Source organism: Rousettus aegyptiacus, unplaced genomic scaffold (assembly GCF_014176215.1).
Source record: "Rousettus aegyptiacus isolate mRouAeg1 unplaced genomic scaffold, mRouAeg1.p scaffold_m13_p_11, whole genome shotgun sequence".
NCBI lineage: Eukaryota > Metazoa > Chordata > Mammalia > Chiroptera > Pteropodidae > Rousettus > Rousettus aegyptiacus.
The window spans coordinates 52,071,118-52,085,148 of NW_023416286.1; the positions used below are offsets into that span (position 1 = coordinate 52,071,118).

Sequence of the window (14,031 nt, forward strand, 5' to 3'; positions counted from 1 at the left end):
TGTATTTGTGGGAAATGTAGAATTTGAATTTGTCCTTGTATTGGGTACATTAATAAATTGAGAGATTATTAAAAAGAGAAAGAATGTCTAATTAATCCTTACTTATCTCTTAGTATGTAACACTATGCCCTGTTAATGAATTCATATAAGACCTATTTTGACTTACAATTTGCAAGACAAAACACAAGACAATATTTCCTTCTTCGCCTGTCATAGTCACCCAAAAGCAACCAGGAGAATTACAAAAAGAAGTGTACATTCCATTATTATAAGAAAAAATACACCTGGAAAATCAATAATGTAAGAGAAAAGGCTGTCAAATACAGTGGAGGTCAAATAGAGGGGCTTGAAGATATAGATGTTTGTAGCTACAAACTTCAGACTCAGTGAGGAGAACACTAATTTTTCTAAGTATCTGTCACATCCATGCCCTGATTTAGAGCACTGCGAAGAGGCTGGTGGTAGGTGTTGCTCCAGAGCTGTTTGGCTATACAGAGGAGCAAGGCAGGAAACTGAGTGGGGAATCCTGTGTGCACGCCATGTTTCCAGGAAGCAGTATGTAGTTGAGGCAGATTGGAGGAAAGAGTCTCTGCGTTGTGGGCACCCTTTAGCTCCTGCCTCTGTTGAACAAAGAGAGGTAAAGGTTAAAATAACCAGATCATATATATATAATCTTCTTTCACGAGCAGAATTACTGCTAGCCTGGAGCTCACCTGATCCAAAGATGAAAAGGAAGTAGAAGAAGAAGAAAGAGAAGAAGGAAGGGGAAGAAAAGGAGAAGGGAGTAGAGAGCTGTACAACTGCAAGAAAAAAGAATAAGCAAATGAAGTCATCAGAAAAACAAATAAATAAACAGATAAAAAAAATGACCAAAATATATAGCCATACACATGCTCAAAACAAAACAAACAAAATTACCTAGATCATGAAATGCTTCTGTAAAACAAAAGTTCCATGTAGTAATATAAAAACTCAGGAAAGACATGTCAGGAAAATAGGAAAAGTTGAAACTTGAGCTAGGAGACATCAGAAAGTAAGAGGAAAATTACAGAATACTGTCTCAGAGGTGAAGGCCATATTAGAAGTAACAATATACCCCATCCAGTTCATCATTCATACCAACATCACACTGAACATTCTAGAACTTAGAAATGATCTAATTGCTCCTGAGCTAAAAGATTTTTCCATATTTTCTCATCACCTACAAATTAAAATCTAAAATTCTTTGTACGGCATACAAATCCCTGTCTTTACCTTCACCTTTCCATGTCCTAGCCACTAATTTTTGTGAATTAATTGATCAAATGCTACAGACAATTTGGTGATTATTTGTAAAACCAAGAAGCTGTTTCTTTGCTTTAGTCTTTGCATTTGTCATTCTATCCTCTCAAAATGTGTCCTAAAACGACTAAAACCCAACTCATGATTGCCTCCACAGTGAGACTGTCCCTCACAAACTGTCTCCTTCACCAACACTCAGGCAGGCAACCTCAGGCCTTCCTTTCTCTATTCTCTTTCTAGAACTTGCTATAAAAATGCTCACCACATTGTTAACGACTCTTGCAATAGGTGTCATTTCCTCTCATGATCAGTTTAAGAGAAGGAATGAATTTGTGTTCCCCAATACCCAGTACCATGATTTGCACATAATTGGAACCTAATAAAGCTTTGTTGAATTATGGAAGGTTCTTTTCTGCTTTCTTGCAGGATTTGGGAACCTACTCCATATACTTTCAACTAACTTGTACTGTCCTCTTCAAATAGCATGCTATCTAAAACTTTGGTACCAATATTTACCATTCTAGAGGGCATGCATACAGGAATATTACGATTAACATGTAAAAACTAAATTCACCACTTTCCAACCAATTCAGCATCATTTCCCTTTCTTCTTCCTTTTTCTCATTAGCATTCCTCATTGGAAGACTTAATATCTTAGGATCCATCAGGTTCATCTTTCTGTTCGATCCCTTCCTTAACACTTATTATTCCACAAAATTTCCTACATTACCTTTTTTTTTCTTTTTCTAGCGTTACCACTATTTGCTCCTTTATTTCAATAGTTTTCGAGGTACTTTCTTTGTCTAAAGTGTCTGTTATGTGATTGACCCAGACAAAATATACTGAAAGGACTCTTTCATAAAGTCATTCTTTAATTCTGAATTTAAACATTTCTATGCATATCTGACATTAAAAACTCTCAGATCTTTTATAATTTGCCCCAAATTTAAAAATTCAACCTTGTGCAATGTAAACCTCCATATTAAAGCTTTCTCTTTTTTTGAGTTAGTCTCATTACCACCCCCCACCAAAAAAAAATACATTTTCACCTGTGTTCATGCTACTTTACTCCAAAATAGCCCACAGCTTCACACAAATCCTACTCAGTCTTCAAGGACAAATTCAAATTCTACATTTCCCATAAAGTCTATCTGAATTCTCCATGTAGCACTGATCTTGACCTTCTCTGAATTCTTGCATCACAGCTTTAACATATATATATTTTATCACTTCCTAAGTATTGTTCATATCTTAGTCTTTCAGGGTTCTACAACAAAATACCACAGACCAGGTAGCTTCTAAACAACAGAAATTTATTTCTCATAATTCTGGAGGCTGGAAGTCCAAGGTTAAAGCCAACATCAACAGGTGAGGTCTCTCTTTTGAGTGCAGACTTCTTGTGACTTCACATGCCGGAAGAAAAGGGACCTCTCTAGAGCTTCTTTCATAAGGGCACCAATCTCCTTCAGAAAGGCCCCACCTTCATAACTTAAGCACTTCCTAAAGTTTCCAACTGCTAATATCATCACCTTTAGGGACGATGATTTTAACATGTGAATTCTGGGGAATGGGGGATGGGAGACACAAACATTCAGTCCATAACAGTTCAGGTGTTCATTGTAGAGGTCATAGAATGTGTGTGTGTGTGTGTGTGTGTGTGTGTGTTGGGGGGTAGTGAGTAGAGATAGTAATAACTATTTCATTGATTAGAAAAAGATAATAAAAGAAGAAGCAGCTGGAGCTGTGTTTATTGTTCCAATACTCTCTTTTAAAGCTGAATCTTCACCATGTTAATCAGAGAGCCACAGAAGTAATTAACACTCAGCAAGTCAGGTAATTGATTCTCAGTAAGTGGCTAACATAAGTTTAGAAGCTTTAGTTAAAATGGATATTGTGTATAAATGGATAACTTTGTGCAGATTTAGCTTTCTATTATTTCTAATTTGCTTTGACATACTTGGAGAATAGAGGGCCCCATCCTCATCCTCAGCACACATATATCATTTTGTGCTGAATGATATTATCATTTTGTGTTGAACGATGTTTTCATTTGAGTAAAATCATTTGAGGGGCAAGGCAAACACTTGTGAAACTTTCATATGTGGTTATGAAAACTGAGAAGACACATTAATGCTGTAGCTATGGTGTTTGGGTTTAGATGGTAAGATACCAGGTCCGGGGAGAGGTCCAGTGTCATCAGAAACAAAGACAAGGTCATAAATCAAATGGATCTGGGTGACAATGGTTAGACTATATGTAGAAAAGGGATAGAGTTGTTTTGCACAATGTCTTGGTGTTACCCAACACACTGGCCAGGAAACATTGCCTGTCATAAGCCACTATACGGACAAATCCCTTGTCAGATTGTCTGTACATCAGCTGCTTCCCAGACTTCTGGGATGGTCCCTTGGGGATATTTCTGACCAAGATTCCCTAATTTCTGTGGGTCTCCTTGATGGTAAATACAGTCTTGATCCTGAGATGTTAATTTAAGTCTTACATTTCTAGAACTCTTACTGACATCAACAGGAAAGCTAAAAGGTACACTTATGATTTGGCTAATAAAAAGTTTCTGCACATCTAGGTGATAATGATGTGATGAAATCAAAATCAAGTTAGGTTAAAGATGTATGTTTCATTGAATATTATTTAATTTTTTCTTTAATCGTGTGATTTTTATCTACTTGAAATGACATCAAAAAAGAAGAAGATACATGGTCCAGTGCTCAGGAGTAGATGCTCTGGGTTAAAATCCAGGAAACACTTGGACTAGCTCTGTGACCTTGGACAAATGATTTGATGACTCTACTGTCTACGCCTTCTCCTGTAAGATAAGAAGGCTATTAGTACTTACTTCTGAAAGTTGTGTCATGAGGATTAAAGAAGATCACACATGTGAAATAACATCTAGAATAGTGCTGGTTAGTTATCATGATAGCATTCTTATTATAGATCTGCTAAATATCTTCCAATTCACCTCTGAGTTTAAGGTCTCATATACAAGATCTCATCCACCACACTACAGATACAAGCTTTCTTCCTTGTTTATAATAGAAGTTCTATCCTTTGCTAAATCTGCATTACTATCTATCTTTCATGCAATATCCTTTTATGGAGCACCTGCTATTGCCAGGGACCCCATTAGGCTGTGAGCACACAGCAATGATTGAAGCCTTCATTGCTCTCAAGTAGCTCAGAGAATGATAGACAAATAAGAAATGCTGAAGAAGTTCTAAGGATTTTGGTGGGAAAATACATAAAGGAGCATCATACAACCAAAGGAAGGAATGCAGCTTGGGGTTAGCTGAGAGGAAAGAATGACCTTTGAGTAAAAAGCGAAAAGTCTGGGAAGGTGGTGAGTTCAGGCAGCAGGACTGGTCATGAAAGTCAAAGGCTCAGGTGAGGCAGAAGCCAGCTGAGAACTGCCATGGGCCCCTGTGGCTGGGCATCTCCTAGTGTGATTGCAGCCCCACCACCAATGCGCAGGCACGTTCAATCACGTCGGAGGGCATCTGTGCTGCTCACAAATCTGTCCTGTGGCTTATCAAAGTTTGATAAACCGCTGCTCTAATATTCTGTTAGAATAATGCAACCATGAACACTTCACTTTAAAAATGTAATTCTATATAAAGAAGTGAGGGATTTATTGCAAAAGCAGTCTAATTTCTAAAACTTCTTTTTCATGGATATGCTGTATACATACTTCTGTATGTGTGAATACACTATACATATATATGTAGAATATATATATATATATATATATATATATATATAAATTATTTAACATTTGCCTATCTCTCAGTCTGTATAAATGTCCTGATTAGTTTTAACAATGGACAGGTGAAAATGATGCAGCTACTCCTTTCTTTTTTGCTAGCATTCATAGTTAAATCTCTTAGCACAAAAGTCTAAACTGTGTAAATACAAGCAGAATTGTCCACCTCTGCATTCCAAACCCAGCGACATCTGTGTTGACAATGGTTGAAGTAAAGGCTATCAACTGGTGCTGTAGACCTAAAAAGATTAGCAGCAATAAAAGTCACCCTTGGATGGAGCACCATCTTGAAAACCAGGCACCACTCAAAGACTGTCTCACTCCTGCTTCTGAACGTAATTGCAGCATCTGTTTCTTGAAGTCGATGAAACCAGTACACGTCTGGCTTCTATTTTGTGAATAGCAAGTGGCTTGTAGGGGAAAGGGACAGGGCTTTGAGCAGAGCCAGCCAGAGGCCCCAGCGGGGCCGGAAGCAAGGCCCAAACAGCTGCTTCTTCAATAGACTCCTCAGGTTTCTCCATGCCCCTTGCACTTGTCCATAAGCGGCCAAGCAGGGGCTATTGTGAGATTTTATGCAGTGAGAACTCGGGCCTTAAAAACAAATGGACAGTTTAACTCTTAAGTGTCAATCAAAGTTGCTGAAGGAGTGTTAAAATTTTAATTAGATAGTATGGTTTTTGTTTTTTTGTTTTTGTTTTCACTCTGCGATCACCCTAGTTTACTTTGTTTAGTTTACTACATTCTGGCTAACACAATTTCACAGGCCTTTTATTGCTGGGTCTTTTTATATACATATATATAAACCTCACAGTGGCCCTGGCAATTATCTCAGGTCTGGGGTGTAGATTCACAATTTCTTGGCACTATACACAAGCACATATTGATGCCTGTGAGAACTCCTTTACCGTGGTCACAGATTTTATATATGGACTAGTCATCAGAACCTAACCAAGCTGGGTACTTTGCTGTCTTCCTGTGCTCTGTAACTAGTTCGCTAATGAGCTTAACTTTGAAGAAAAGCAAACATGGGGAAGCAACTAAGAGTAATAAATGATTTTTAAATTTACTCTTTCTCAAAAAAAAAAATAGGTAAAATTAGGAAGTATACATAGGGAGAATGATTCCTTCAGGATTGCTTCCATGTTTGTCTTAGTTGATGCAGAGAACAATAGGAAGAACTTTTATGAATGAGGCTCTAAAGAACTCTAAGATTTTTAGCTCACCCCAGACCTTATTTTGCATTTCATTGGTTATATGCATAAACTGTGATAAACTTTTCTTTCCTTGAAAGTATTAGGACAGAAATTCATCTCGCAATGGGTCTACCTGAGCACCAGAGAGAAAGTCTACCTGCAGAGCATTTTTCCATGTAGCAAGTATAAAGTCCATCATACCTTCACATGAAGATAGACCCTAACCAATCAGACGTCTCAGTCCCTAATGTAAAATGTCCACTTTTTGTTTATAAAATATTATCTAAAGACAAAAAAGAGGAAAATAACAGGAAAACAAGCATTTTTAGCCCTGTCAGATAAGTGCAAAATTGGCTATTACAAACTGGAAGGAAGCTGCATTCAGGGTGTCTGAGGAAATCTGCACAAGGACAATCTATTTTAGTATCTGCACATTGAAGCTGTGCACCTAAAATAGGTGAAAACAACATCCAGGGTCTGAAAAGCCCACGTGATCCAAATTGAAACTTCCAAGACAACTGTTTAGAATGTATTTGTTTTCACTACAGAGTTAAGTCCAAAATAAGCTTAGCAGTTTGATATTAGCAAATAGAAGAATATAGTGAAAGGGTTTTCAGTGGAGAAATCTGTAAAGAAGAACTCCAGTTAGCAATGCTGGGAGGAGAACATGAAGTTTACTCCAAGGAAAGGTTATGAATTCACTGCCCTCAAAACCTAACCATCCCTCAAACACAGCTATTTTGGCAGGATTAGCATGAAAGCAACTTCCCATTTACTACAAAAAATGTAACCAAACAAAATGGCCAACGACATGGGTATTGATTAAATACATAAATAAATAAATAAGATCTGAGTTGGGAAAATATAATGAAGTCAGAAAGTATTCTTGTAGGTAAAAACAAATCATAAAATAGACTATATTCTAAAAAATACTAGCATCGATAGATTAGTATAGAGCTACTTCAAGATAAACATACGCACAGAAAAAGAGCTGAAATTAGGCAAGCCAAAATGTTAGCAGCAGTAATGAACGGATGATGAGAGTATGAATATTTGTTGTTCTTCTCACTTTTCTTTTTTTTCAAATTTTCTAAATTAGATAAATACCAAATATTATTTTTCAAGTTTCTAATTTTTGCCTTCCCCCCAAAATGAAGATGTTATTGCCCTGTCTTCTAGTAAAATTTATTATGCCAAACTTTTTACCTTCTACTATTTTTACCTTGTAGTTTTCAAATAAACATTACATTAATGTACATAATTACTGTTCTATATTAATAAACAGTAGCTTTACCGATAATAAATTGCTTAATTAGATTATTTTTCATATTAAATATTATGTTAATATTTTTTATGTCTCAATCTGAAAAAAATTTAAGTGAGAATTGGTTTCATTGATGTTTAACAGAGAACTAAAAAGAATTAAATGTTTTAAAACTTTCTTTATGTACAATGTTAATGCAGTTTCATTTTCACATTGAAATAAACACCCCAGCATGCATATCCAAAATTCCAAAAATTTCAGTCATTTCTAAAGACTTATATTTAAAGTTATTTGATTTAAAACTCTCATAAAAGCAACATGTATGGGAGATGAATATGAATTTTCTAGTGAATTAACAATTATGTAATCTGAGGAGCTAAAGCATTTGTACAAGTATGATTTAATCATACATGGCATCTTGTTACCTTACCTCAACAAGTAGCATGTGTAAGAATATAAACCCAAGTGGCCTCTACCTGAAGTATAGAACTATGAGTCACTCACCAAGTTTGAATGAAGAAACTAGATTTTCGAAGATTCTCCACTTAAAATATTGTAGAATGAGACGTAACATCAAGGCAGGCTGAATAAGAGCAAATAGCCTTTCTCCTGCACGCACATGCAGTTTTACTTTCTTCAAATATTTACTTGTTTCCATTTGCCAAGATATTATTTTTGAGGAAAAGAATCTTGCATGAAAAGCAGCTGCAGAGAGTCAGATGAAATCTTTTATTTGGACTATCTGTTAATATCCTAATATTCTAAATTATCAATATTGATTTAATTATGTGTGCAATACTGATCTCGAACAAGAAAATTCTACTTCAACATAGAAATATTTTATTTCCAATATTCCAATTACTTTGCTGGTTTCTACTTTGTGCTTCTTCCCTCAATTACTCCACCTTGATTTCCTCCTATTTTTTATCCTGACACACACACAAATGATTGTTAATATCCTTTCTAGAAATTGACTTCTAGTTATATTTCTCTTCAGTTAATAACTTGGAGTAGGCAGGCATTAGCCCATAAAAATACAATCTTTAATCTTAAGGACTTCCTGTCCAGAAAGGCGTCAGAGCAGACCAAATGGCACCAAGCAAACAGTGTGACCTGCAGTGGCTTCCAGTGTGGATAAACAACACTGATTAAGAGTTATACTCTGTTAGGGATATTCTCAATGTTTCTGCATCAGAAACAGTCATCTTGCTTATGCTGAAATTTCAGTTTGCTTCTCCCTGAATAAAATGAAGCTTGTTCAGAGGCTGAGTGCAGGAAAGTGTTGGATTTCCTTCCCTGGGTCAGAGAAACACAATAACTCTGTTATGGGCCTTCCCACTGGTACCCAGAAACCACCAAAAAAGGGTGGGGGACTGTTTTACTCAGACCCAGCTGTTAGTTTTCTTGTAGCTCCAGTATCCCGAAACATTTGCCTAGTTGCTACCCACCAGATTTTAAAGCTTTTACAATGTCCCTCTGTGCCACAATGGAAATAATTCAACCTTAGTCATCTGCTCACAAATCCTGCACTTTAGCATGTATTTTGAAACCGTGCCAATCTAGGACTTCCCACTTCCCTAGAGCGTCTTACTCTGGATTCTCTCCTGTGCCTGTGAGAAACAGATACTCCCCTGAAAACAATGGGCTGTAAATTGAGAAAAGTTAAGAATCAGCATCAGTTTCTCATAAATCTAATTTCCAATTTCCCACCCGTCTGGGTTCTACGTACAAACTCTAACACACGCTCCCCTGTGGGAAATGCTTGTTCATGTTCATAAGCCTGCCTCGACTTATTCAGCTGGTTTTTCTCTTTGGTGGAAAGAAATGATATAATTCAGCAGAGAAATTGTAGAAGGAGGTTATTAGAAAAGGGTAGATTTATTATAATTTCTTTTTTTTTTTTTGTCTTGGCTGGGTGTGAGAGGGAAGATATACTTATCCATAGCAAATGCACATGAATATTTTTCCATGCTAACTTGTAGTTGCCCAGAAAGAATGGATTAAGTCTACATTTTAACCATTCTATAGAAAAGTATAGTAAAAGTATCTAAAAGAACGTGTGATAATATGAATTAATCATTCATGAGGAATAAGCTGAGAATATTTTACTCATTTTATACGACAGGAAAATATAAAATAAAATTTTGTACGTACAGATATTGGAGCGAATATAGTACAACCTATAAATGAAAACAGTCCTTAAAAAGGTTGCTATCATTGAAAAGTCACATTCAGTGTGATTCCTTTATTTTAGATTCCTTAAACTCAAACTCACTTTACTGATCATAAGTAGTATATGTTACATTTTACTTATCATAAGTAGTATATGTTACAGTTACTTGGTTAAAATTCTTTTCTTTGGTGACAAAGAAACTAAAATGTATGGTGCTAAAAGCTAAGAAATACAAACATCTTCCTTTAAAATTGCTATTTCTTTAATATACCTGTCATCCCATCTTTTTAAATCACATGGCATGATTAATATTTCTTAAAACCTTATGAGGACGTGTCACTATGTAGAACTACGGGCCCAAATGAACTCTCTCCTACACCATCTCTCCTCAGACAGCTCAGGTATGGTGCTTATGGCATCACATAGCATTTAATAATTCATACAGATTCTAGATCTGAGCATAAAAAATTTTGATAATGACTTTAATGAAACTATAAACTTATAGTTGAAAAATAGAAGATATAAAGTGGCTTCTCTGCCAACCTTTCTCTTTAAAATAAATAAAATCTTGTTCATGTTGAATGTGTCCTGGAATTTTTAAAAAAAAGAAAATTTGAAAATTAGTTCGTGTTCTCTGTATTAATCATAAAGAAAGTTTAAAGCTTTAAAAATAAAAATAAAAATAGTGAGGGTAGAGAGAACTCTAGACAGTAACTGGGAGCCCTGGGTCTCCAGCCTGACTAGGCCAGCATGAATCCAATAAACCACTTCCTTACTGTGGGCCTCAGTTTCCACCTGTATAAACCTCTTCTAGACACATGCTAGACCCCAAGGGTAACACCCATGCTGCATATCTAGCACACTCCAATCGCTTTTCCATACTCAGTCAATTCTCCCCCAAACCCCAGGAGGCAGGTACTGTTGGATGAGAAAATTGAGGCCCAGTGAGGCAGAGCTCTGATTGAAACCCAGACCAACCTCAGGACCTAAACTGCTGATCACTGCACTACACTGCCCATTATTCTGAGGCTCTAGCTCTCATTTGAGAGAGAACAAGAAACAGCATTGTTAGCAAGAAATGTCTATAAAGCATGTTTACAAATCAGAGAGACTCACTCTGCAGCAGTTCACACATGGTCTCAACTTACTGAGTCAACCTCTGGGTTTAGACCTATCATATTGAGAGGCTGCTGGTACAGATGGAGTCTTTTGGGGGCAATGGGAGGATGGAATGACCAGATTCTACCATTTTATCCTGCACCTTTGAGCTTCAGAAACTGGATTTAAAAATAAAAATGTATAGAATGCCCAGAGGTGATTATACTTACAACAGCACATTTACATTTACAAGATTGACAGAGAAATTGTTCCATAAACCTGAGAGCCACTATAGTTATCGATAAAAGAGCCATTTAAATTTTCTTAATTTCTGCAGTGGTATTCACAATCTTCTAAAAGATTTAAGCAAAGTAGATATATAAAAAAAAAAGTAACTAATGTGCCTCATATTTTATCACCATTAGTAAGCAAACTGTAACGATTGCAGGTGTAAACCACAGCAGGATAGATTTCTCCACTACAAAGTCCCCAGGAAAATCTTAAAACACCTGATGTTCCCCCCTCAACCCCCACCTTCCCCCTACTCCCACCTCTGCCCCCACTGACTCTGGCCTGTTTTTCTTAAAGATACAAAGTCTTTGGCTTTAAGAAAATCCTACTTATGGAATTATTCAGTATGTTTTTTTGGTAACAGGCTTATTTTACTCATATGAGGTACTTAGAGTAGTCAAAATCACAGCAACAGACAGTAGAATAGTGGTTGGCAGGGGTTGGGGAGAGGAAGGAATGGGGAGTTATCGTTTAATGGGTATAGAGTTTCAGTTTTACAAGATGGAAAGAGCTATAGAGATGGACAGTGATGATAGTTGCACAACATTATGAATAGATTTAAAACTACTGAACTGTACACTTAAAATGGTAAATTTTATGTTATGTCTATTTTACCATTATAAAAAAATTGGGAGGAAAAAGGCTGCACAAAGATACGTCATTTTAGTACTTCTGTTTGGGTGGTAGGTCTGTGGGTAATTTTTCCTCCCTTTTTCTTTCTGCTTTCCTTCATTTTCCAAATAATCCTTTATGGGGAAAAAACATTAAAAATAAAAAGAATAGACAGAAAAAAAAGAAGAAAAAAGAGCCTACTTGTGGACTACCATTATTTTTCATGGATTTTAGAATCTGTGTCTAAAACTCTAGCTTCTTATTTTTATCAATCTGTGTTTCTTTTGGAACATAAGGAAATAGTATTTCAAATTCTCTCTTTTTTTTCAAATATCTTTTTACACAAAACCTTTTATTTTAAAGCCTGGATTAGTTCATTTGTCTGAGTACCTTATAGATGGTTAGGATAATTGCTTAAATATATAAGAATTGATATACGGGTATACTTGCATTATTTTATGTGTTTAGCCATACCTCTTTCTAAAATAGCACGCTGCTTCTGAGATCTATCTGGAGTAGCTGCCCTTCTTTCTGTATCACACTGTGGCTCTCTAAATTAACAAAATGAGCTGTGCTGAGTGACAAAGGGCCCAATGAGTTTTTCAGAAGAGAGTGGACTCCAGACGCTGTTCCTGCCCAGTGATTCTAACCTGGCATCATCCTGTCATGATGATAAATTGTATGTACAATTCATAGTTGGAGCAGATGGGAAAGTGTAGTTTATTAAAATCTAAATCTGTTTCCCAAACAAAAGGAGAATTGTTTACCTCTCAATGAAATATAGATTTCTCATAAAGGAAATTTTGGATATTCCAATTTTAGTAACTGAAGCAATTATGTAGTTAGGGACACCTAGACTATAACAAAATTAAGGTTTGTTCTAAATGAACTTAAATAGAAGGCACTCATTCATTTAAGCATTGAGTTCACTGCATGCTTCCTAGCTTCCAGGAATAGAACACTATACCAGAAAATATGCTGTAAAAATAAATAACATTTTTCTTTCCATTAAGTACTTAATTTGTGGGCAAGTAAACCTTATGGTGTGTTACCTCAGCTCAGACATATAGAGAGACCGTTTTAAGATGTGTTATATGATGGTAAGAAGGAGATGAGACACATTTTGGTTTTCATAACATTTGTAAATTCACTAATAGTCAAGAGTATTCAAAAACCCAGATTTTAAAAGGATAAGCTCATACATGGAGAAAATAATGTAAAAGCTAAAATGAACTCTTCTTATTGACCCTAGAGTTTATTCTAGCCACAGTAAAACAGAATCGAAAGATTTTAGATCTAAATTTATTGATTTATTTATTCACTCTTAATTCAACAACTATTGATTGAGCTTGAGTATGTGACAGAATTGTGGAAAACTGTCATTAATACATTACTGACTCCAAAAGTCATCTTGGTTTCAGAATTCCACACAAGGCATTAGATGTACCTTTGGTAAGTTGAACGGCATTATTCAGCTCCATTAACTAGATGGCTTCTGAGAAAACATTCATTAAAAAAAAAAAAATGTGTATTACCCCACTGTATGCTGGACACTTTTCATTCATTGTCACTTACCTCAACAAGAATTCTGAGAAGTTGCAGATATCATTGCCTCACTTTGCAGTAAACAAATCTGTGTCTTAGGCAGGAACTTCTGCCCAATGTCTCACAGATAAAGTGGCAGAGCTGGGACTGGAACTCAAGTCTGACTGGCCCCCAAGTGTTCTCATTGTACTGACCACACTTTCTTTCAGGGAAAGGGACATAATTCTTTATCAAGGCAAGAATACAATCCAGACCTCTGAATTCTTATAGAAGAAAATGCACTGTTTCATTTCAAGGTTGGCATTGATTTTTCTTTGATGGGTTACAGTTCAAGCATTTTGTTTTCAGAAAATGTAATTGTGAATTCCGATGGGCCAGCATTTACCAAAACTTACCAGACACTCAGTATTTGAAGGGACACTCTCAGGGCCATTCGATTGACTCATTTCTCTAGGTTTTCTAAGCCACATTCCTGAAGAACAATATCATCAAAACCCAAACAACTAGGTAGATAATATTATCTTCACTCTCTTCAAGGAAATTCATTGCACAGGTTGAAATTTAATGTAATTTCCTGGGGTTTGAAGAGATGGTTTTCATTAGAAGAATTTACTCATTCAACAAATCTGTGCTGAGCACTTCCTTATGCCAGCCCTGTATCTGAAATACAATGCTGAACAAAAGTAGATTTGGCCTCTATTCTCACTGAGCTTACATTTGTTTACTGAAAGTTGCATATAATAATCACATATAAATTACAACTCTGCTAAGTACTTTGAAGGAAAGAAACATGATACCC

The 14,031-nt window shown here is 36.1% G+C and overlaps 1 long non-coding RNA gene across 1 annotated transcript in view; it reads right to left on the bottom strand.

Moving 5' to 3' along the window:
• Window positions 1–321: 321 nt before the first annotated feature.
• LOC107497603 overlaps window positions 322–14,031 on the bottom strand; it is a 91,753-nt gene continuing 78,043 nt past the window's right edge. The window contains exon 4 of the long non-coding RNA XR_001593856.2: window positions 322–620. This is a non-coding gene — a long non-coding RNA (uncharacterized LOC107497603). The remainder of the gene's footprint in view (window positions 621–14,031) is intronic.